The 26,825-nt window shown below is 35.0% G+C and overlaps 1 long non-coding RNA gene across 1 annotated transcript; it reads left to right on the forward strand.

Moving 5' to 3' along the window:
* Positions 1-11,005: 11,005 nt before the first annotated feature.
* On the forward strand, positions 11,006-17,744 carry LOC141522222 (uncharacterized). Its single transcript, XR_012478162.1, has 3 exons — positions 11,006-11,609; positions 16,426-16,503; positions 16,586-17,744. It is a non-coding gene; the product is annotated as an uncharacterized LOC141522222 (long non-coding RNA).
* Positions 17,745-26,825: the final 9,081 nt, after the last annotated feature.

Below are 26,825 nucleotides of genomic sequence, written 5' to 3' on the forward strand. Positions count from 1 at the left end.
GGTAATTGTTTTGGTGTATCATCCCCCTTCATAATCTGTAATGGTAGCAGCCATTTTAGGAAAAGTAGATATATTCTGCCTTTTTCTGAACTATATGTTTTTGTATTGCTCACCAGGCATACTAAGAGTTGTGTGGATCCATTTGTTCAGACTCTAGGTTTACTGCCATGATCAAGAGCTTAGGGCTTGTAAAGCTTGTAGGACAAATAGAAAGGTGGGAGTCATTGAAGGTGCCTACACCCTCTGTTCCCCCTTGATCAATCTGGCCATTGCAGCTTCAGAAGGTGCCATTGATCTTGTCCAGATCTGAGGAGCAATACTGGAGCAGACATATGCTAATAACTTGAGATCTCCAAGATCCAATGACCCCACAAAAGATAGGCCTGGAATTGATTGTCATTAGCAGTTGGAATGTTCTTTTAAGGCTGTTTGGAGAAAGAAGAGGGGATTAGGCAGAAGTACTTATCTCAGGTTAAGATAGACTACTTATCTCAGGTTAAGATAGACAGACAGAGAAAGACTAGTAGACTATAAAAGCCAGAGTGGTGTGTGTGTGAATATTAGTATGTATACATGTTTTCTAGTCTCTATGAGTCAATCTCAACAATGGAGATAATACATTTCAATGTGTGTTGTATTTCCTAATATGAAATATGCTTAAGACATCTTTCTATTATAATCTCCTTTTGATTTAATTTCCCATCAAATCCAATTGATTTTTTTATATCATAGCTATCAATATAATTGGAGAGACATAGGAGTTGTAGAGCTTTATTGAGAAACTGAAAATTATTCTTGGAAAAAAAGAGGGGTTCTTTTTGTCATGACCAATGAAATTTTATCAAGAAATAAAAGAAATTATATCCAGTTGAATAAATGTATGATTATAAATTTATCTAAAACACAAACTTGACTGGCTTTATTTTAAATGTTTTCTTTCCTATTCCATTGACATCTGGGATTACCTTGCTCAAGGAGTCTTTTCTGCAATGTGATGTAAAGAATCGATAAACCAGATTTTCTGTCTTTTGAAATGAAAAAAAGGTGCATTATCAAATTGTTTATATAATTGCTTGAGATATAATATTCCCATTTGGAAAGGAAAACAGTTTAATGTTAAAGTTTCTTATAATTTTTCTGTCATCTACCTTTTATGCCTCTTTAAGAGTCTTGGGTTTCAATATCAAATTTTCTATTTGCTCTGCTGCTTTCATTAAGAATGCCTAGAAGTTCTCTATTTCATTAAATATCCATTTCCTTCCCCACTCTATCCCCACTGTGGCCCAGGATTATACTCAGTTTTTCCGGGGAGCTTATTTTTGATTGTAAAACTAGTTCTTTTGCCATTGAAAGTATCAAATACTAATCCCTTAAGTCTTTTATTATTGTAGTTGCTAAATCCTCTGTGACATTTTAATAAAATTGCATTATTCTTTTTGGGCTATTAACATATTTTCTTCTTAACCTAGGTGCTTTTGAATTTTTGTATATGATTCCTGTCATTTTTTCATTTGGAGATCTCTTTTAGAAGATGATTGATATATTTTTCAATTTTATTTTACCCTTTCATTCTAAGATATCTGAATAATTTTCCTTTATTTCTTAGATATATAGCCTATATTAAGGGAAAACTAGTACCTTTAGTGTGAGAGCTACTGTTTTGTCTTGAACTTCCCCACAGTGGGATATTCAAGGCTTTGTTTTGAAAAAAATTCAGCTTAATAACAAGGAAATGAGATGGGAGCTCCATATTTTTTATATTAGTAGTTTAATAATCAAAATGTGCTGCTCTCATTGGTGCAGTCAACGGTGACCACTAGACAACAATCATGGATTCCCCAGAAAAACCATCCCACATCTCTGTGGTAAATAAAATAAACAAAAAAAGAGGAGCTGAAAAGTATGTTATTGTGGATTAGCTGCTATTTTTGGATTTCCTTAGCTCAGTTTTGGCCTCAGGTCCCAGACACCTAGGTGCCTTGTCAAGGTTGCTTTGGCTATAATCCCAGTTTTACAAAGTCTTGTACTAGTCATAGTTGTCATGCCTCAGACAGTATGTTTTATATTGACTTACATCAATCATAGTTTTCATAATTTACAGTTTTTCCAAATGGACTTTTTCTGGAAATGTACATTATTCATGACTTTTACTGAAAGAAGAATTTACATTATTTATGATTTTTACAACTTAAGCAATCCACATTCTGAGTTTTCAACCCTAAAGCTATTGAGTCCTTTTCAGGACTACTTTCTACCTTTGGTCTACCAGATTCACCCAACTCTCACCAGTGGTTCCAACAATGAACAAAGGCCATGTCCTGGAGAATTGTTCAGTCAGAAAGGCTTAAATAGACTGAGGGTAATTGTAGGATCTCAAACACTTTAATGCATTACAGGGTGCATGAGAAACATGTGAATACTTCCTCTGGCAGAATGGGTGGATGAGAACAATTTGTCCCCCCAATGATGAAGGCAGCCTTAAAAATAGTTTTGTAGGCTGCCAGATAATACCAGGAGCAGAAAAGAAGTCTGTGTATAAGATTCATTGATTTAACCAAGTTTGATGCTGTCAGTAGTGATGACTCATGGAAAATTATGTCAAAATTTGATTGAATGGAGAAAATCATCAATATTATTAATTTCAAAATACCTGGATTGCCTGGGTTTTGGATAATGGATGAAGCTCCTACAATTTCTCAATCACTAATGGTGTCAAGCAAGTCTTTGTGCTTGCTCCCATGCTTTTTGGCTTGTTTTCACCAATGTTGTCAGAAACCTTCAGCAATAATGAAAAAAGCATTAAGATTAGCTATGACATTGACAGTAAACCATTTAACTTGAAAAGAATTCAAGACAAAACTGAAGTTTAGGGAAAGTTGATGTATGATTTTTTTTATTCACACATGATTGTGCATTCAATGAGAGGCAACAAAGATGAGAGGCAAAAGTATGGATTGATTACCTGCTACTTATGCTAATTTTGATATATCACTTAAAACCAGGAAATCACAAGTTCTCTATCAGTCAGCCCCACATCACCCATACATGAAACCATAAGTAATAGCAATTAGAGAAATTCCTAAATATTGTGGGTAAGTTCACTTACATTGGCAGTGTTCTTTCCAGGGATGTACATATAGATGATAAGGTTGATTTATCCATTGTTAGATCTAGCTTAGTGTTTGGGAAGCTCTGAAGGAAAGTTTGGGAGAAAAGAGGTATTAAGCTGCTTAGTAAACTGATTATGTGCAGAGCAACTATGTGGACATCATTGCTGTATGCCCATGAAACCTGGATAGTATAACAGTGCCATGCCAACAAAACTCCATTAGAATTATCTTAAGAGGATTCTAAAGTTTGCTTGGCAAGATAAGGTACCACTCACTGAGGCCTTTGCTCAAATTAAACTGCCAAGTTTTCAACTTCTATTACACAAAATGTCAAACAACTGGTTGAAAGAGGTTCAAGGCTGAGGAAGGTAAGAAAGTTGCATTACCAGGTGTATGACTGATGAGGGATGGACAAATCTGTCCTTCTGTCCTTCCAGCTCTGGGATCTGTTGCTACCATCATCATACATTGTTGTGGTGCTTCTTTATCTCCATGAAAAAAGAATGAAAGGTTGCTAAAAGCCAAGAAACTGAGTAATAACAAGGCATACTGTTGGTGAATGCTTTTCCTTGTAGGATTTTTAGGGAGATTATTTTGGTATGTCATCATTCATCATCTCTGAAAATAGCAGTCATTTGGGGTCAAATAGTTATGTGTTGCTTTCCTTCTTGGACATTTCTTGTTGATATCAGACAAGCTAAGAATGTTGTGGTTGTATTTAATGGGTCAATAAACACAGTGCCATGATCAAGAGTCTAGGGCTTGTGAAACATGGGGGACAAGCAGCCAGATGGGGTTATTGGAAGCTTGTCTCATGGGCACACTCTCTGATCCCACTTCATTAATTAGTCATTTGCTAAGAGAGGTGCATATATCTTTCCCAATGAAGAGTGGCATTGTGAGAGGGACAAACCAGGAGCAGAGATATGTTATTGACTTGAGATCTTCAAAATTCAATGATTCCTATTAACACAGTTCAGGATTAGAGTGACAATAGCTTCCATTGACACCTAGTCAGTCCAATATTAAATTGAGATGCCAATATGGTTATAGAAGATAAAGAAATCCCAGTCTCTTTCCTCCCCTATCAATTTGGGGGCTTGAATAGGGTTAACATATATCTCTTACAAAAACATTTTTTTCCTATTTCATGTACTTGTACTACAGAAAAAATAGAATTTCATCAGAGTAACAGACACTTAAAAGTAACAGGGGTGGAAATTAACTTAAAAAACAATAATTATAGGAAGTTTGGAGGCACGTTATTTTAGGTATTTCTATTATACTACAGTGTAAATTAATGGGACTAAAATCAATAACATCCTTCCCTCAATAAAATCATCAACCCTTGCATTAATTACATAGATATATCTTTAAAGAAAATGCATATATTTGGGGCAGCTAGGTGGCACAGTGAATAAAGCACTGGTCCTAGAGTCAGGAGGACCTGAGTTCAAATATAGCCTCTGAAACTTAATAATTACTTAGCTGTGTGACCTTTGGCAAGTCATTTAACCCCATTGCCTTACAAAAGCTAAAAAAGGGGCAGCTAGGTGGCATAGTGGATAAAGCACCGGCCTTGGAGTCAGGAGTACCTGGGTTCAAATCCAGTCTCAGACACTTAATAATTACCTAGCTGTGTGGCCTTGGGCAAGCCACTTAACCCCATTTGCCTTGCAAAAAAAAAAACCTAAAAAGCTAAAAAAAGAGAAAAGAAAAGAAAAGAAAAGAAAAGAAAAAATAAAAAGAAAATTCATATATTTATGAGTATAAATTTATGTGCATATGTGTGTATCTTATCAAAGAAGAATCTTAGGGAAAGAGAGAGCTTAAACAGAAGGCTCTTCAGACAGGCTGTTTTCTTTTTCTAACTTGATCACTACACTAACTGACCAGGGGTAACTGTCAAGTGGGTCAATTGGACCCAATCTGTTGAAGCCACAGTTGAGATTTAAAATTAATGATATATAAGGTGGAAGAATAAAGACAGAGAGACTTAACTGATCTCTCCCTGAACAACTTCAAATACCTTTAAATAATGACTCTAACCAAATTATAGAGTGGCAGAACCCATAGAAAGACTGAGTGAAACAATTTTCCAGCCCAAGACAACTTGGAAGATCAGTGGGAAGGTCTGCTACACTAGCATGAGAGATGAGCTCAGGGCAGCCCACTCCTGAGCCAACTGGTCCCAGCCATCCAGGAACAGGAAACTGGGTGATTGAGTCAGTGGCAGTGCTGGCAGTTTCCAAGCCTCTTAGTGCAGAGACTACCAAGAACAACTTAGAAGGTTAGTAGGAAAAGTTTGCACAATATAGGAGCTCAGTACAGTACAGTTCTCAGCAGCACAGATTGACCCCAGCAGTCTAGGAGGAAGCCTCAGAAGCCCCTGAATGAGTAGAGGAATCTGCTTCCAGAGCTCTCATCCCATGGATTGTAAAGGGGTCAGAAGGAGATTAAAGGGGTTTCTTTGCTATCACTGAAGCAGGACTCCATAGCTTGTGCCCCCACTCAGATCCAGGTTGCAGACTGAGGCCCCAGTTACAGGAAGAGGAGCTGAAGCACAATAGAACAGGGACCATACTCATAGTTCCAGGGTGGAAAGGAGTGCTTGTGGTCACTTGCAGACAAGAGCACAGGACAAGAGCCTTTCATAATGCCTAGGAAGAATTGAAAACTTGCAGGTTCATAAAAGTATCTCTGAAAAAAATAAAACCCCAAAAGTTTGAAACAGCATGATTGCCCCTGGAAGCAGAGAGTTAAAGAGTTAAAATCAAAAAACAAAGAGTTAAAATCAAGTCACAGACTGGAGAAATAAGCAACAGAAGAAAAAAATGACTATAGGTAGTTACTATAGTCATATGGAAGATGACTATGTACTCTGAAAAAGAAAACAAAGTTTCTACATCCAAAACCTTCAAGAAAAATATGAATTGGGCTCAAGCTACAGAAAAGCCCAAAAAGAATTTTGAAAATCAACTAAGGAAGGTAGAAGAAAAATTTGGAAGAAAAATGAGAAGGATGTAGGAAAGTTGTGAAAACTGAGTCAGCAGATTAAAGAAAGAGATACAAAAAAATACTTAAGAAAATAACATTTTAAAACCTGACTGGGCTAAATGGAAAATGATGTTCAAAAGGTCAATGAGGAGAATTCCTTAAAAAGCAGAATTGACAAATTGGAAAAGGAGATACAAAAGCTCCCTGAAGAAAATAATTCTTTAAAAATATTGAAAGGAGCAACAGGTGTGTGTGTGGCGGGGGGAGCTAGGTGGTGCAGTGGATAGAGTCCTGGAGTCAGGAGGACCTGAGTTCAAATCTAATCTCAGACACTTAATAATTAACCTAGCTGTGTGATCTTGGGCAAGTCACTTAACCCCATTAATGGCCTTAAATAAATAAAAAAAGGAGCAAAGGGAAGTCAATGACTTTATAAGAAATCAAGAAAAAAATAAAACAAAGAATGAAAAACTAGGAAAAAATGTTTAAAAAAATTTCAATGGAAAAACAATTGACCTGGAAAACAGATCAGGAGAAATAATTTTAAAATTATTGGTCTACCTAAAAGCCATGATCAAAAAAAGAGCCCAGACATCATTTTCAAAGAAATGATCAAGGAAGATTGCCTTGATATTTTAGAAGCATAAGGCAAAATAGAAGCTGAAAGAATCCACTGATCACCACCTAAAAGAGATTCCATTTCCAGGTATATTATAACAAATTTTGGAGCCCTCAAGATAAAGAGAAAATCTTGCAAGCAGTCAGAAAAAAATCCAATTATCATGGAGCCACAGTCAGAATAATACAGGATTTAACAGTTACTACATTAAGGGACCAGAAGGTTTGGAATCTGATATTTTATAAGGCAAAAAAGCTTGGATTGCAACCAAGAATCAACTTTCCAGCAAAACAGAACATATTCATTCAGGGGAAAAAGATAGATATTTAATGAAATAGGGGACTTTCAAACTTTCCTGATAAAATGACCAAAAAAATTTGATCTTCAAATACAAGACTTAAAGTAACTGTAATGTTGTAGGATGATCAGCTATGAATGACTTAACCTTTTCTTAGAAATGCTGTGACCCAAGAAAAGTAGGAAGAATTACTGATGAGATTGAAGGAAATTTTTTTGTAACTTTAATTTTCTTGAAGTTTTTCTTTATTGGTGGGAGATTATTTTTACAACATGACTATTCTGGTAATGTTCATGACTACACATTTTTAACCTATATCAAATAATTTGCTTTCTCAATGAGGGGAAGTGAAGTGGGAGGAAGGGAGAGAATGTTGAAACATGTTTCCATGTAACAGAGGGTAAAATAAATAAATAAACTTATCATCCCCCCCATAAATAAATTTACTGATAGTCAAAACACTTTCTGAAAATCATTTTCTCTCCTTCCCTTCCAAATATTTCATTCATTTTGTCTGAAGTGTAAGGTAGGGACATAGAGGTTTAGACTATGTTGTTGTGAGCACAGGATAGGATAACTGAATTGACCTTGGACTTCTTTGAAATTTCTTTCCAATGACTACTCCACAGAGAAAGAATATAGAATGTAGAATCTATTTGGATGTTCCAAAAATTCAATGAACACTTCCATTATCTAAGAACACATTCTTTTGCTTTCCATTGACTAACAACAGTTTCCTCCTGATGTACTCCATGGTTGATAATTTGAAGGTAGAAAATGCACATCTTCTGGATCTGACAAGAAAGTTTGAGACCAGCTGTTACTTCTTCCCCAGACTAGGAAAATTCTCAAGGGGACAAAGAAGGCAAAGAGCATAGGGTGGTCTCAGACAGGCCCAGTTTCCCATAAGTTCCCTCATTGTTGGAGGGAATGCCTAGATAGGTCTTAGAAAGTTTTTTACAGATTATACTTTTTTTCCAGGCCTTAGAGTCATTGTTTCTGGAGAACCAAGAGAAACCACTTCACTGTATTTTCACAAGGTGGGGGTGAATATCAGTCTTTCAGTCTTGGGGGAGGCGTGTCAGTCTTGGAAAGATTTATCTCTACTTCCCCTTGAATACTTCAGAAGGCTTTTCATCCCACAGAAAATCCAAGCTTGTGTCTTTTGACTTTGGGCAGTGCATTGATGGAGCCCACCTCATCCATACCACCTGACAAACTCCCTTTGTCCATTGAGAAATACACAAACCATCTCCCAAGTTTAGTGGTTCTCCTGAAAGGACCCTCATAACTCCAGAGGAGAAACAACTTTTGGGAGTATTGCAAGAGGAGAAAAACTGCAGGTATTAAGAGTTGTGAGCCAGGCCAGTGACTGGCTGAATTGGTCAAGAGCTACTGGTGTCTGGAATTGCTGCTAGGCATAAAAGTGAAGTGGATGGAAAGGAAAAGAAACAGAAAAAGATGTTCTAGGTTTCTTAGGTGAACCAAAGAAACCTGATGAGCAGTAGTCATTAAGAATACTTTGAAAAAAAAATACTTTGAGTAAGAAGTGCAGGACTTAAAGGGAGAGGACAAGGATGGGTTAGAGGAAGGTTGAAATTTTGGTCATGGGAAAGTTATCAAGATTCAGAGACATCCATATAAAAAAGTATATGAGGGTAGAAAAGATGCAGCCAATAGGCTTCAAGAAAATAAGATAACTTAGAAGGTAAAGGAAATGGGCTTCATGAATAGAGGAAGCAAAGTTATAAAGATATAAGTTCCAGATTCATATGGTTTGCAAAGTTGGGGGCATGTGTGAATGGATGGATGAATGGATGGATGGATGGATGGATGAATATAGGGAACGATTCCCAAACTGTACTTTTTACATTTCATGGCAATTCCTAGAGAGAAAAGATGAGAAAATTTGTCACACATGTGATTCTTTAGAAACAAGTTTGGATTTCTAAGGACAGTGAGGAACGTATTTCATCCTGATTCAAGGGATTCTTTTTGCAAGCACAAAGTTATTTTGGGGAAAGTAGGTATGTAGGGGCGACTAGGTGGTGCAGTGGATAGAGCTCTGGCCCTGGAGTCAGAAGTACTTGAGTTCAAATCTGGCCTCAGACACTTAATAATTACTTAGCCATGTGGCCTTGGGCAAGCCACTTAACCCCCATTGCCTTGCCAAAAAAACCCTAAGAAAAAGTGAAAGCAGGTATGTGCTGCCTTCTTTCTGTGACATTTCTTTCCATGTTCATCAGATGTACTGAAAGTTGTGTGGCTTCATTTGTTCACACTGCCGCATGTATGACAAGCAGAAAGGTAAGAGTACTTGAGGGTGCCCACACCCTCTCATTCCCCTTGATTGATCTGGTCAGATGATTGAAGCTTTGAATGCTGCACCAATTTGACCAGATGATATGTGGCATCCTTTGAGGAACAAAGTGGGAGCAAGAGATATGCTATTAACTTGGGAGCTCCAAGATCCAATAATTCCCACAGAAAAAAAATAGCTCAGGAATTGAGTACCATTAGCAGTTGGAATGTTCTTTCCAGGCAGTGTTTGGAAAAAGAAAAGGGGTTAAACAGAAGTTAAGATAGATTGTCAGAGAAAGACTAAAGTGGCATGTGTGCTTGTGTGTCTGTGTGTGTATATTTCCTAGTCTCTTAATTGAGTCAAACTCAACAATGGAGATAACCTATTTCAATGTGTGTTGCATTCTGTAAAAGAAAATATGCTTAAGACTTCTTTCTAATATAAGCTCTTTTTGATTTAATTTTCCATCAGCAAATTCGATAGTTTTATATCTCAGCTGGAGAGTAGCTGGAGAGTTTATCTAGACACAGTGTTTAGGGACTTTTTTGTTGAGAAATTGAAAATTATTCTTGAAGAGAAGAGGGTTCATTCTGCCATGACCATTGGAATTTTTATCAAGAAAAAAAGAAGTTGTACTCAGTAGAATTAATGCATATTTATAAATTAACTGATTTATCTAAAATGTTTTTCTTTTCTATTTCATTGACAACTGGGATTACCCTGCTCAAGGAGTCAAATGTGATGCAAAGAATAAATAATCCAAATTTCCTATCTTTTGAAATGAAAAAAGGGAAGTTATCAAATTCTTTATATAATTTCTTATTTCAAAAGAAAGACAGCCCTCATAGCATAGATAGGACACCTAGTGTCTGTTCCAAGAAGACTTGAATTCAAGTTTCAACTCTTGACACTTATTTCATATGAGTGACCCTGGGCAAATCACTTATATTTATAGTGATCTAAGACATACTCAATGATTTATACTTCTGAGAAGGTCCTACGTTGAATTTGGAGACAGTTCCCTCATCTGTGCATTCCCTATGCCAAAGCAATTTCAGATTTCTCTATTACATATGTATATTTACATATATGTGTTACATCTAAAAATATATTTATACATGCAAATTATTTTTGGATAACTTTCCTAGTGACTCAATATAGATTTCATTTCTCATAAGTGTCTAATATAAAATTTTCCAAATAAAATATTTAAAATTATTTATAAATACAAAGTATAATTAAAGTGGGCTCACAATTTCCAATACTCCCCTTGAAGAATCCCGCATTAGGAATATCCAGTAGTGACCTCACTTCCCTCTTCAGTAGAGCCCTTCCTCCACTGCTGACAAAGAAGTTGTAACTGGCTGTTGATATTCCCTGGGAGTATTGCAAGAGGAGAAAAACTGCAGGTATTAAGAGTTGTGAGCCAGGCCAGACAAAGGCTACTCTACCTACTGTGAGTGGGTATGGGTCAGAGTGTCAGTATGGACCTGGAGTAAGGAGGACCTAAATTTAAATCAGCTGTCTGATGTGGACAAGTCCCTTAATCTTATTTCTCAGTTTTCACATCAATAAAAAGAACACAAGAACTTGGAAAACCATTGTACTATCTTTGCAAAACAAAACTCTAAATTTAGTCAAGAAGAGTGACTGAACAACAACAATAACAGTAATGACACTCTATATTCTCTCATCTGGGAAGTACTTATGGAAAATACTGTTTCAAGTAGATTGAATAATCTCAAGGGCAGTATCTTGACGCATCTTTCAATCCTTTGATCCAACGGCAGAGAAGATACCTAATAAAGGTTTCTGGAATTCATTTCAATTCTATCAGAGGAATATATTCATTCTTACTTGTCAAGTGCCAAGGGCAGATACCTAAAAAAGGATTCTGGAATGGACTTCAATCCTAGAGGAGGAATGCATACATACTGGATTATTTGTAGCTGACTTCCCAATGCAGCAGTCAAGCAACCCAAAGAAGGAACTCACAAAGAACAAACCTAAATGTGTGTGATTTAATTATTCTTAACATTTCTTGAAATGATGTGGGATTTCACCTGGACTATTTGTGGTTCTAGATGAAAATGATCTTGGAATCCTTCATTACTACTATCATCCAACAGCAGATAAAGAAGAGAAGGATTGTAGGTGTTTTCATCATGGACATAATGAAAGGAAGTGCAGCACAGAAATCTGGAAAGTGAGCTTGAGATTCACCTTGTAACTTGAAACAAGCTTTGTAGAAAGACTTTGGGAAGATTCAAGTGGGACATTTAGGTAAGGGGCATAACTTCTAGACCCACACAAATATATACATCAAGGCTATATAAATTTCTCCATAAAGTCATCCTCATGTAAGTCATTTCTGTCAATATTTTCCAACATGAAACCATTGAAACTGAACAGAGTCTTCAGGAAAGCTCTTCTACCAGATCTTTATTCTTTCACTTAGCTCTTTACTTGATCATCCAATAGCACGCATATATATATATATATATATAGATAGATAGATAGATAGATATAGATATAGATATAGATTAGATATAGATATAGATATAGATATAGATATAGATATAGATATAGATATAGATATAGATATAGATATAGATATAGATATAGATATAGATATATACATACATATATATGTGCATACATATAATATAAAATCAGGGACTTTATGAAACCTCTATGATACATAAACTGTTGTTTCCCTGACCTTTGATTTTTGTTAAAAAGGTAAAATGACTTAATCATCTAGGAAAATGAATCTAAGGATATAATTAGGGTTTACTAGATTAGAAATCAGTTCCAGGTTCAGGACCAGGCTTTCTGGAAGAAGGATTCAGTGCAAGAAACAACTCATAAGTGGTTAACTGTGAAAAGATACCATCAAGAAATCCTGTTGCCTAGCTGTGTGGCCTTGGGCAAGCCACTTAACCCCATTGCCTTGCAAAAATAAATAAAACATTTTAAAAAATCCTGTTGCCTAATATTCATAAGGTAAATGCTAAACAATATCAAGTTATGGATTCTTTCCCCATATGCTGGTTCTTGTATTTTCCCAAGTAAAACAAGAAAGAAACCTCTAAATCTCATTATGTTACATCATTTATTCAAAGGAAATGTCAGCATTCTTATCTAAGAGTGAAAGTTTCTTGATTATGATTCAACAACAACAACAAAAGAATCATATATGCTTTACTTTTGCTCTGTTCCTCTGAAATTTTCCTCCCCTGCCTTCCCTAGTTGTGCCCAACCTGTCCATGCCAGGCTGAAGACCCAGATTCACTCAGGGCACTTCTCTTTTTCTATTATTATTGACATTTATTACTCACCAGAAGTAAATAGCAGATTTAAAATCATCTGTCTTCTATGCTCAGTCCCACCTTCTGATATTAGTACTTGTGACTCTTAGTAGAATAATTGAAATCAGTTTCTAAAGATAGCATTTGCATTTTGATTTACACTAAATTCAGTAAAGGGGGGAAATGCTGATAATTTCATTTTGGGAAATGTATATGAGATTGTCTTGATTACTCAAGTATCTTTGTCATTGAGTTGAACTTCCTTCATCAAAATTCATTTCTGATGCCTCTAGGAGACATGGATTTAGATGATCTTGGGCTCCTAAAGTTAATGCCAGCAGAGCAAGCTTAGTCTCAGAAAGGTCCCTAAGGAGATAAAGAATCTGATCATGGGTCAGAGACAAACTGCATTTCAATACACTTTTATTAATGTCTAGATAAAGTCCAGTGACTATGTCCCCAAATAAAGATTGCATGGTGAGAGATTAGTATAGCCCCTTCAGTCCTTAGGATCTCTGATAAATTTTTGAGAAATTTTTTTTTTGTTTTTGTTTAATTGTGTACGTGTGTGTGTGTGTGTGTGTGTGTGTGTGTGTGTGTGTGTGTACTGTTATTAGCCCAACTTTAAAAGTCTGGGTCTTGAAAGTGTGAAAGTTATTATCCTCTGGGGTGTCATTTGATAAATATGTGAATAATGATTTTTCTATTACAAGTTGTAACTATTTGATCAGATAATTAATGTGAATGATGCTGATCTCATTGTACTAAATGAAGAAACCCAGTCTGCATTTGCAAAAATAAAACATAATTTCAACTAAATGTTTCTTTCCTATATTCATTGTGATGCAAAGATTGCTATCACCTCTGTATGGAAAATTTTATTCCAGCTGAAACAGCAAAAATAGGAGAAAGGAAACATTCTTCTTTCTTAGTTTTAGTTTTTGTTATTAGATATAAATGATATTCTGTTGTTCGGTAACCTACAAGATTTGAGGATCCAATGCTATGTTCTGTACATATGGCATCTGCAAGAGCATATTTGGAAAACTTTATAATGATTTTTACTTTTTTTTACTTATTTTTAATTGCTGATTTATTCTTCTGTTAATTAAATTGCACCTTAACCTAAAGCTTTCTGAAAGGTCATTATAGAGGGCCATATAATTGCATATTCATTTTGTTCCAATTTCTAGTCAATGAACATGAAACTAAATGTGACCTTATTTTGGTTTCTAGAATTCTAATTACGAGAGAATTCCCTGAGACAAAGGAGAAATTTATCAAATATCTCCTAGAAAAGGAACTAAAGAAGGGTTTTCTTGATCATCCCAAATGCACCAGTAGTATATAGGACTTAAAAATATAATTTGTTTTATTCTATTATTTTCATTCTTCAAAATATCTTTAAAATCAAATCTCTATATAGACAGGCCCAATGATCTGCAACTTAAACAAATGGTTTGAAATTCATCACCACACTTTTTTGGGGGGAAAGGGGAAGGTGTGGTGGTGGAGAGTTTATAAAGTTTATTGAAATAGTTTGTGTATATCAACTAGGTGTTGGTCCATTGTATATCCTCACTTTCACAATTGAGCAACAGATACATGTAGATATGAACACATAAACACATATACTTATTTAGTTATACTGAATAGTCTCTGTTCTTCTTACTTCATTCTGTAGTGTTTGATAAAGGTTTAGCCAAGTGGCCCCATAAATTTGTGGTCTAAGCATCTATTATGTATACTTTTAGATGAATAATTTACCAGTTGAATGTGAGCTCTTTGAGGATGGGTGACTGTTTTTGCCATTCTTTGTATCCCCCAAGTTCAATTCAATAAATGATACATGATAAATGCTCAATAAATGATTCTTTACTCTCTGAACATAATATCACATTATATTAATATTTTGTGCTTTGTTCAGCTTATCTCTGATCAATAGGCATCCACTTTATTTCCTGCAGGAAAATCGATCTGTATGGAATCTTTCTCTTGTCGTTGATGTCCTTGCAGTATGGGTGCTCAGTAATGGATTTGATGATTCAGAGAGCAGGGTTGTTTGATTGACTTTTCTCAAATAATTCTGAATGTTATCTCTACAGCTATTAGTTTTCAGCACCTTCAGTACCATATAAACAAGTAGCATATCTTCATTCTTCTATTTCTATTTTATATGATGTTTGAATATTACTTTATTCCTTTCACATATTAAAGGTAACTATTCTCCTAGAGATTATTTTATTATACTGGACATGATATTCTTCTAAATCTATTTTGGGTCTAACGGATTTTCAGACTTTTTGTCATTTATCTAGGACATGGAAACTTTCTCATGTCCATTTGCATTCTCAGGTTACTTTTTTAATGGATTTTTTAATAGACTTCTGGGTTCTCTTACTTCTATCAAAGACATGGTTGTAAAAGTCATTTTTTTTCCTAAATTGCCTTTCTTTTTCTTTTCCTTTTTAAACTACAACCAAAGACTTTTGATGGTATTGTTTTATGATATAATTTGTGATATAGTAATGGTAGATGCTTTTGATCCCAGTTTTTCAATTTTTTCAACTAAAAGTTCTTAGTAATATTTTAATTGTTGAATTTTACTGACTTTTCCTCAATTATTATAGTGTCTTGCCTCTCAATCACTTCTGACACAGTAAAGTTCCCCTTCTGCATTCAGATTCCCTCCTCCTCCACATTCCATGATATTCCTCTCTTCTGGCTGCCCCTACAACTCAATTTTAAACTTCTCCTTTCCTTATATTAGATCACCTTCCATCTCCCATTCAATCAGATTGAGTGTCCTCTAGCACTCTTGTCTCATAAAATGGTTACTCTCTCTACCTTTTTTTTTTCTGTTTATCTCACCAGCTCTCATTGGGTGAATAATTATCTCTCTCTACAGAAGACTCCCAAATCTTTCTATTCAATCACAATCAATCAATCAGTCAATCAATTAGCATGCTTGTCATCTTCAACATAGTCACTGTCATTTCTACCTCTATAACATCTCTGGAATATATACTCCTTTCTCTTTATTCACGTGAACATTTTTTTATTCTGGTTCACAGTCCTTTCTCAGACTATTAACAAAACATTTTCCTATTAAAAAGCAAATGTTTTTATTGATAGATTTTCTATAAAAATTGTTAATATTTCTCCTAGTGTCACTCTTCCCTTACAGAGACTTTCATACACTTTATAAAAATATAAAGTAATATTTGAAAACACTGAAAGAAAAAAAAGTAAAGGAAAATTCATTAGCTAAAACAATCAATGCATTTGAAAAAAGTTTGAAACTATAGGCAATATTACGTTCCCTTGTATGTCCCTTATCTGCAAAGGAGTTGGGAGTCTCTTTTTAAATCACTTCTTTGATTCTTTCCTGCTGTTTAAAACTTGCAAAATTTTATTATTGAGTTGCAGTGATTAAAATATTACTGCAGATATATCAAGAACATTTTATTTATGTGTCTGTAAATAAATTGTTTCTTATGATACAATATATGCAACCTGGATGCTTTTGGATTAATATCTCTTTCATGCTTAGCCTGCACCCTCTGGAAGTTGGTTCAAAGTCCATACTGTACTTTCATAGATTCTGTGGGAAATGCTCTTAAGGATTTCACTGTTATCTCTTCAGAAATCTTTCATGAATGAAAAAATAAATCATCAGAGAACTAATTCAAAGTAGTTTTAGCTTATTGGTTTCAAAATATTGGCTTTCATTTTCCTTAAAATATATTTTACTTATCTTTTTTTTTAAAAATGGTTGCTTTTTACAGGAAGTCAATGAAGCAAATTTCCAAGAAAAATTCATGGAGGAGTTAGGCATTCCAGAAGCAGAAATTATCCCTGAACAGGTAATCAGAAAATAGAAAAATCACCAAAAAAGCAAAGATTGTTCAAGTTTTATTATTACTATTATTTATTCCTTTCCAGTAGGTTTGGACACTTCCAGAGACAGAGTAAAGGTCCCAATGTGAAACTACTAAGCTCCCAAAACTTTTACTGAAATAATTTTCAATGAAGCCTATAAACAGACCCTAATGTGGCAGAACATATAAAAAAAGGGTAAAGCAACGTTTCAACTCAAGATATCTCAGAGGAACTTCAGAAAAAGGTCTGTTTCATATAGGTAAAAGAGGGAGTGTTAGTCCACCATAGGCTGGAGAGCTGGGAAGGCAGCAGGAGACTTAGTCACAGCACAGGTCAGGTCCCAGCTCTGCCATTCACTGGGTGTAACAGGTCAGCAGTGAGATCCCAACCCCAGCTCAGAAGACAAATTCAACGGGAAGACTGTTGCAACAGGTGGAACTGAGTTGGGCTACCCTAACAAAGGCTAACAAACCAAGAACCCATACCACAGTAGAATTGAAAAGCAGGGACTAGACACCTAGTCCCAGCACAAAACATTTGGGACTATACACTCTGTGCCCCAGGAGCAGAGATCACTTTTAAAATGAGGTTAAAAAAACCCAAAACAAAAAAGAGTACTAAACATAAAAAGCTAATATTCTTATAGGAACAATAAAAATACTATTTCAGATGAAGAAAGCAGGGATAAATTGCCTACATGTTAAGCCTCAAAGGGTTTTATGAATTGATTTCAAATCCAAAAACATCTTTTGGATGAACTCAAAAAGAATTTTAAAAATTAAAGAAGAGGGGAAGAAGAAAAATGTCATGCAGTAGAATTATAAAAAAAATGAAGAAGCAATACCTTTAAAAGCAAAATTGCCAAATTGAAAAGGAAAACAATTCATTTAAAAATTTAAAAAACCTGAAAAAGAAAACAACTTCTCTAAAAGTAAAATTAATTGTAAAAAGAAGCATATAAGATACCTGAAGAAAATTGGAAAACTAAAAACTAAGGACTCTATGAGACACCAAGATTTCATCAAGCAAAACCAAAAGGTTGAAAAATAGAAAAAAAATGTAAAGTAATTTTAGGGAAAATGTCTAACCTGGAAAATAGAGCCATGAGAAACAATTTACAGTTTATTGGTCTACCTGAAAAGTCACAATCAGAAAAAGACCCTGGACAATATCTTGCAAGAAATTATCACAGAAAACTGTCCTAATATCCTAAAACAAGAAGATAAAATAGTCCTAGAATCCATAAATCACCCCCAGAAAGAGATCCCAAAATAAAAATTCAATTCAGAAATACTGCAAGCTGCAAAAATGAAACAATGTAAATACCAAGGAATCTGGTTAGGATTACACAGGTTCAACATTAAAGAATTGGAGGGCCTCTAATATTCTGGAGAACAAAAGATTTGTATTTCAAATTTTATTTCCGTAAGAATGACATTGCAAAATTCAGCATTTTCTTTCAGGGGAAAACACAGATCTTCAATAAAATAAAGTACTTTCAAACTTAAATGATTAAAAAAGACCAGAAATTAACAGAAAATTTGATCTTCAAATACAATACTCAAGAAATCTATAAAAAGGTAAAATGGAAAAAAAGTAAGATTAAACTATCTATTTCCCTATACCAGAAAATAATACTTGTAATTCTTAAGATTACATTTCTCTTAAGACATTTAAAAGAAGTATACTGAGATAGAGTGTGTTGGGTATAAATTGATAATGAAGTGATGATAATTTAGCTCCTTGGGACAGTTGAAAAGAGTATACCTGTGTGGGTACAAGACAGGTTTAAAACAAGACACAAGGGGTGGCTAGGTGGTGTAGTGGATAAAGCACTGGCCTTGGAGTCAGGAGTACCTGGATTCAAATCCGGTCTCAGACACTTAATAATTACCTAGCTGTGTGGCCTTGGGCAAGCCACTTAACCCCATTTTTGCTTTGCAAAAACCTAAAAAAAAAAACAACCAAGACACGAAAAAGAGATTATACTGGGAGAAGGTAAAGGCATTAGAAGATAAATAATATCAAATGAAGACGCACAAAAGGACTTATTAAAAACTGAAGGAAATAAGGGAGGATGAGAATTGAGTAAATTTTATGCTCAACATATTTGACTCAAAGAGGGAATAACATATATTCCTAATTGAGTTTAGAAATTTGTACTAACCTATAGGGAAGTGGAGGGGAAGGGGAAAGGAATGAGAAAAACAGTGTTAATGAAAAGAAAGGTAAAAGTAAAAGTTAAAACCGTTAAAAGGGGAAAGGAAGAGAAAAGGGTAGGAGCAGTTAAAAGGGCAGATTGAGGGAGGCAGTAGTCAGAACATTGGTGAGGAGAAATAGGGAAAGTATAAAAGTACAAAAGGAGAAGATAGGATGGAGAGAAATACAGTTAGTAATCATAACTGTGAATGTGAATGACATGAACTCTCCCATATAACAGAAGCAGATAGAAGAATGAATTAAAAACTAGAATCCTACAATTTTGGTTACAAGAAACATGTGAAAAGCAGAGAGTTACACACAGGGTAAAGGTAAAAAGAAGAAACAGAATATATTAAGCTTCAAGGTTAGCAATTATCTCAAAGCAAAGGCAGAAAGATCTCATTAAAAGGGAAAAGGAAGAAAACTATATCTTCTTAAAAGGCACAATAGGCAATGAAGTAATATCAATATTAAACATATTTACCAAGTGGTATAACATCCAAATTCTTCAAGGAGAAGCTAAATGAGTTACAGGAAAACACAGGCAGTAAAACTTTTAGCAGGTTATGTCAACCTCCCTCTATCATAATTAGTTAAATCTAATCTTAAATGTAAATGAGGAAACTAAGCTAAGAAATTTAGATGCAGTACATCTCTGGAGAAAATTGAATGGGGACAGACAATAATATATCTTCTCAAATTGACTATCAGTACATAAAAATATCAAACATGGAAAAGCAGAAATTTTAAACTCATTCTTCAAATAATGATGCAATTAAAATTGCATGTAATATAGGGCCATGGAAAGAAAAATTAAAAATTAATTGGAATTGAATAACCTAATTTTAAAGAATTAGTGGATCTAACAACAAATCATAGAAAAAATTTCATCCTAGACAATGACAATGAAGAGACATCATACCAAAACTTGTGGGATGCAGTCAAATAGGTTCATTAGGAAAATTTTATATCTCTAAATGGTTGCATGAATAAAAAAGATGATGAAGAATTTGGCATACAAATAAAAAAGAGAAAGCACAAATTCAACCCCTCCAATTAAGTAACAAGTTAGAAATTCTGAAAATTGAAATAGATGCTAAATTAAAAGTAAGAAAACTATTGAACAGATAAAACTTAAGAATTGGTTTTTTTGAAGAGAAAAAAATAAATGTTTAGTTCATCTGATTAAAGAAAAGAAAAAAATCAAATTACCAGTTTCAAAATAAAAAAGAAGAACATAATCACCAATGAGGAAGATATTAGAGCTATTTTGTCCAATTGTATGTCAACAAACCTGACAATATAATTAACATACCCAGATTAACAAAAGAGGAAATAAATAACCATATTTCAGAAAAAGAAATTGATCAAGGTATGAATAAAGTCCCCAAGAAGAAATCTTTAGAGCTGGGTGGATTTACAAGTGAATTCTGCCAAACATTTAAAGAACAATTTCTAATTCTATTTAAAATTTGAAAAAACAGGTGAATAAAAGGTTCTATCAAATTGCTTTTATGAAACAATGTTCTGACACATAAAATAGAAGCACAAAACAAAGAACATTATAGACCCATCTCCCTAATGAATTGATGCAAAAATTTTAATAAAATTTTATCAAAGAGATTACAGGAAGTTATCACTAGGATAATACGCTATAGTTGGGTAGGATATACGCTGAGATGGTTTAATATCAGGAAAACTATCAGTATAACTGACCATATCAATAACAAAAAAAGAACAAAATCATATGATTATCTCAGAGGATATTAAAAAAAACTTACAAAATGCTACACCCATTCCTATAAAAAACATAATAGGAATAAATGGAGTTTTCCCTAAAATGATAATTAGCAAGAATTATATGAAATGGGAATAAATTATCAGCATTCCCAATAAGATCCAGGATGAAACAAGGATGCCAATTATCACCATTATTATTATTATTCAATATTAAAGTGTTAGCTTTAGCAATGAGAAAAAATAAATTGAAGGAGTTAAAATAGGTAATGAGGAAACAAAACTCTCATTCTTTACAGAGAACCCTAAAATCCACTAAAAATCTATTTGAAACAATGAAGAACTTTATTAAAGTAGTAGGATATAAATAAATGCACATAAATCATCAGCATTTCTATATTTACCAACAAAACTTAACAACAAGAAATAGAGAAATTTTATGTAAATTTCTGTAAATTTTATATACTCTAGACAACAAAAAATTGAGGATCTATCTCCTAAGACAAACCCAAAAGTTATATGAATATAACTATATATTTTTCACATGAATCAAGTTAGATCTAAGCAATTAGAAAAATGTAAATTACTCAAGGGTGCTATTTTTTTAAAGATTTTATTTTGAGTTTTACAATTCCCCCCCCCCATTCTTGCTTCCCTCTCCCCACCCCCCACAGAAGGCAGTCTGTTAGTCTTTACATTGTTTCCATGGTATACATTGATCTAAGTTGAATGTGATGAGACAGAAATCATAACCTTAAGGAAGAAAATAAAGCATAAGAGATAGCAAAATTACATAAGATAATGCCCCCCCCCCCAATTGAAGGTAATAACCTTTGGTTCATGGGTGAGATTTTATAAAAATAAGAATCCTACCTAAATTAAATTAATATCATACCAATCAAGCTACCAAAAACTTATTTTATAGAGCTAGGAAAAATAGTAATAAAATGTATCTGGTCAAGAATATTAAGGGAGGTGGGGCAGAACCAAGAAGGTGGTATGAAAGCAGGAATTCCCAGAAGCTTCCCACAGACCACTCCAAAAGCTGTAAAATTATGCTTCTAACCAAACCTAGAGTGGTAGAACCAACAGAAAGATAAGACAGCTTTGAAAATCAGCAGAAAGGATTTGTTCCACCGGGGTTGGAAGGAGTCTCAGTGCAGCTGGGGCCGCTGCCCTGCTGTGCCATAGTGAATGAACTTCCAGTCAGCAGGGTACTGGGGTCCCTGGGGGTACCTGCATCCATGGCAGCAGGAACAATTTCCAGCTCTCTCAACCCAAAAATCACCAAGGACAAGTCATCAGTGGGAAGGTTAGCAGGAAAACTACTGCACCAGACAGAATGACACCAGGTCAGTTAGGCATGAGTGCAGACCCAAACCTGGGAACTGAAAGCAGACCTTCAGAGCCACCCAGCAGAGAGCACACCTGACAGCTGCTTCTAGAGTGTTCAGATAACAAATGGGTAAGGGGGTAGGGGGAGACTGTTGATGTATATCTGCTATCCCTGGGATAGAACTCTGTTGATTTGAATATTCTCAAATCATAGCATCTCTGCCATAGCAGAGCAGGACCCTCCTCAGAGTTCTGGGGCAGAGGGAAGTGCCTATGAACATCTATAGACCAAAAGGCTAGGAGAACAGGCAGACCTTGAAGGAATTGAGGTCCTGTGATGGGTGGATTTATTCCAAAGCACCAAAAAGCTTGGGAAGTACTTTAAAACCAGGTTATAGACTGATGAAAATGACTAAACAACAGAAGAAAACTGATTATAGATACTTTGGTCCCGTGGAGGAACAAAACACACACTCAGAAGATTATGAAGTCCAAACTTCTGTATCCAAAGCCTCCAACAAAACTAGGAATTGGTCCTAGATTATGGAAGAGCTCAAAAAAGATTTTGAAAATCAAGTAAGGGAGGTAGAGGAAAAATTGGGACGAGAAATGAGGGCAATGCAGGAAAATCATGAAAAACAAGTCAGCAGCATGAAGAAATACAGAAATGCAAAAAATACAGAAGAAAATATGTTAAGGCCAATGAGAAGAATGCCTTACAAAGCAATATTGGCCAGATGAAAAAGGAGTTAAGAAAGCTCTCTGAAGAAAATAAGTCCTTCAAATTTAGAATGAAGTTATAAGAAGTGGAAGACTTTGAGAGAAATCAAGAAGCAATAAAAATCAAAAGAATGAAAAACTAGAAGAAAATGTGAAATATCTCAATGGAAAAAAAAACAAATGACCTAGAAAACAGATCCAAGAGAGCCTAGACTTTGTATTTCAAGAAATAATCCAGCAAAATTGCCTTGATATCCTAGAAGCAAAGGGCAAAATAGAAATTGAGAGAATCCACCAATCAGCACCTGAAATTTCCACAAAAAAATTCCCAAGAATATTAGTCAAATTCCAGAAGTCAAAGAGAAAATATTACAAGCAGCCAAAAAAGAAACAATTCAAATATCATGGAACTACAGAGAAGATTTCACAGGATTTAGTAGCATCTGCATTAAGGGTTCATGAGACTAGGAATATGATATTCTGGAAGATAAAAGAGCTTGGATTACAACCAAGAATCAATTACCTAGCAAAACTGAACATCCTCCTTCAGGGGAAAAGATGAACATTCAATGAAATAAAGGACTTTGAATTTTTCCTGTTGGAACAACCAGAAATGAATAGAAACAGAGTTTGATCTCCAAGTACAGACTTGGGTGAAGCATAGAAAGGGTGGGTGGGAAGGGCAGATTATGAGGGATTTAATGATTTAATGTATTTAATTTAATGTATTTAATAATAAAATAATAAATAATTTAATTTATTTAATTTTATGTATTTCTGTATGGGAAGATGATACTGATAACTCACAGGAACTTATTAGAAAAGTTAGATCATATATAGACAAGGTACAGGAAAGAGTTGAAAATGAAGCTATAAAGATGGAGTCAGTGGGCAAAAAAAGGAATGTACTGTACTGTTGCAAAGGGAAAGGAGAGGTAGAATGGGCAAGTTATTTCACATAAGAGAGTCAAGCAAAAACTTTTGCAATGGAGTGGAAGGGGAGAAGGTGAGGGGGAATGTGTGAGCCTTCATTCTCATTGGTAAAGACTCAAAGAAAGCAACAAAGGGTATAGAAAATAGGGTATAGAAATATTACCCTAAAGGAAAAAGAAGAGGAAAGGTATGGAAGAAAGAGGATGGGGAAGGAAGGGGGTAATAGGTGATAGAAGAGAGGGAAGATCATGGGTGAGAGTCAAAACACTTTTTTTTTGTTTGTAGGTTGGTAGGGATGGATGGCTTACCTGGAGTCACATAGTTGGGTGGTTGAGTTTTAGGCCAAATTTGGACATGGGTCCTCCTAGCTCCATGGCCAGTGCTCTGTCCTCTGCACTACCTAGTTGTCCCACAACACACTTTTGAGCAGGGACAAAGTGAAAAGAGAGAAAGTGGGGAGGAATAGAATGAAGGGAAATACAGTTAGAGAAAGCAACTGTGGGAAAAAATATTGTAACAACTTCTTCTCATAAAGAATGCGATCCGACCTAGAGAAGAAGTTGAAGGCATCTGAACACAGACTAGTAATTTTTTTCCTTTTTCCTTTTCTTGAAGTTTAACTTGGGGAGGGATGAGGGTTTATGCTTACTTTTACAAGACTATATTAGTAATGTGAAAATAGTATCAAGGGAAACAATAAAAGAAATGCAAAGGAAGGTGGTATATCTTAAACTATATTATAAAGCAGCAGTCATCAAAACTTGCCAATACTAAGAAATAGAGAAGTAAATCAATGAAACAGAATAGGTACAAAAAAAGTAAATGACAATAGTAATCTATTTGATAAACAAAAAGATTCTAGCTTCTGGAATAAGAGTTCACCATTTGGCAAAATCTAGGGTGAAAATTGGAAAATAGAAGGGGAAAAACTTGGCATAGATGCAGAACTCATACCTCATACTAATGTTTGTCCATTTTCAAAGAAGACCACAACAACAGGGAGGTGATACCATGACAAGTAAATGAATTAGATTTGAGTGAGGGAGTACTGTGCTAAGTCACTAGTCTCACTTTCTCCTCCAGAGCCATCTGAGTTCAGTGACCCAGATATGAATCAGGGTAACTGGAGATGGCCCTGGATGGGAGGTAATCACCGTTAAGTGACTTGCCCAAAATCACATAGCTGGTAAGTCAAGGCCAGTACTCAAACCACTGTACCAGCTAGCTGCTCTTCACCTTATATCAAGAAAAGGAAGAAAAGAGTACAGGATTTAGACATAAATGACAATACCATAAGCCAACTAGGAGAAAAGGTAAAAGTCTATGAGATCTATGTAGAGGGGAGAAATATCTGATCAAACAAGATAGGGAACATAAATTGCAAAGCTTTTGCACAAAATTATTACAACTTAGAAGGAATACATAAAACTAGGAAACAATTTTCATAGCTAATGGTTCTGAAAGATTAATAACTAAAATATAAAAGAACTAATTGAAATTTATAAAAATACCAAGTCATTCCCTAATTGATAATTGGTCAAAGGATATAAATAGTTTTCAGATGAATATAGCTTAATAGTTTATATTCATTATAGCTTAATATAATCATATAAAAATGCTCAAAATCATTGATTATAGAACTGCAGATTAAAACCAAGGTACCACCTCATATATATCAGTTTGGTTAAAATGACAAAGAGGAAATGATTAATGTTGGAGAAAATATGAGAAAACTAGGACTCTAATGCACTGTTCAACAAATCTGGAGAGCAATTTGGAATTTTGCCTAAAAGGTAATAAATCTTTGCTTACCCTTTGATCTAACAATATGATTTGGTTTATATCCCAAAGAGATAAAAAAATTGGAAAAGACTCATATGTATACAAATATAGCTCTTTTGTAGACAAAGATTTGGAAATTGAGGGGATGCCCAGCAATTGGAGAATGGCTGAACAAATTATATATGAATGCAATGGAATACTATTGTTCTGTTAGAAATCTTGAGCAGTTCATATTTAGAAAAGCCTAGAAAGATTTGCCTAAACTGAAGCTGAGTGGAGTCTAGAATATTGTACCCATTAAGAACAACATTGTACAACAGCTTAAAGGGACAGTGAGAGAACTCTGCTGCATCAGAATGAGTGTGGAATAAGGAGAAATGACCTCAGAGCAGCCCTGTGGTGAAAGTCTGCAGGGGGAATCTGGGGAAACCAGCCTGCACCTCCAGAGCACAGCCCACAGATGATAAGGGGGTCAGGGGAGATGGCAGAAATCTCTCTGCTCTCCCTGGGACAGGACTCTGCTATTTGCCCACACTCAGATCCAGGTTGCAGTTTGGCCTTCCATACTAAGTTAGCAGGGCTTCTCCTCACAGCTCCAGGGCAGAAGGGAGTGCCTGTGGTCATCTACATATCAAAGCACAGGCAAGAGAACATAAGACCTTGGAGGAATAAAAGTCCCAGTGGGGTGTTTCAAAACCCCCCAAATCAGGTGTTCCAATAATACTCAAAAACTCAGGAAGCATCCCAAAACCAAGCACAGGCTGGAGAAATGAGTAAACAGAGAAAAAAGAGGAACACCATTGAGAAATTCTTTGTCTATGATCCCAAGAAGAATCAAAATACTCAATCTGAAGATGAGGAAATACAAATTCCTGTTTCTAAAGACTCCAAGAAAAACAAAAGTTGGGCTCAGGCTATGCTAGAACTCAAAAAAGATTTTGAAAATCAAGTAAGGGAGATAGAGAAATTGGGAAAAGAAATGAGATGCAGGAAAAACATGACAAAAAAGTCAGCAGCTTAGTCAGAGATCAAAAAAATGCTGAAGAAAATAACATGTTAAAAACCAGCATAGGTCAAATGGATAAAATTGTTCAAAAAGTTATTGAGAAGAATGTTTAAAAAGCAGAATTGGCCAGATGGAAAAGGAGATAAGAAAGCTCTCTGAAGAAAACAAATCCTTCAGATGTAGAATGGAGCTAAAGGAAGCTGATGACTTTATGAGAAGTCAAGACACAATACTTCAACAACAAAAGAATGAAAAATTAGTAGAAAATGTGAAACATCTCATTGAAACAACAACTGATCTGAAAAAAAGATTCAGAAAAGATAGCTTAAAAATTATTAGGATACCTGAAAGTCAGGATCAGGAAAAAAGCCTTGACCTTATTTTTAAAGAATTCCTACAGTAAAATTGCCCTGATATCCTAGAAGCAGAGGGCAAAACAGAAATTGAGGGAATACACCAATCTTCCCTGGAAAGAGATCCAAAAAACCCAACCCCCAAGAATATTTTAACCATGTCCTAGAAATTCCAAGTCAAAGAGAAAATATTACAAGCAGCAGGAGGACACAATTCAATTATTGTGGAGCGTAGTCA

Source organism: Macrotis lagotis, chromosome 1 (assembly GCF_037893015.1).
Source record: "Macrotis lagotis isolate mMagLag1 chromosome 1, bilby.v1.9.chrom.fasta, whole genome shotgun sequence".
Lineage (NCBI taxonomy): Eukaryota > Metazoa > Chordata > Mammalia > Peramelemorphia > Peramelidae > Macrotis > Macrotis lagotis.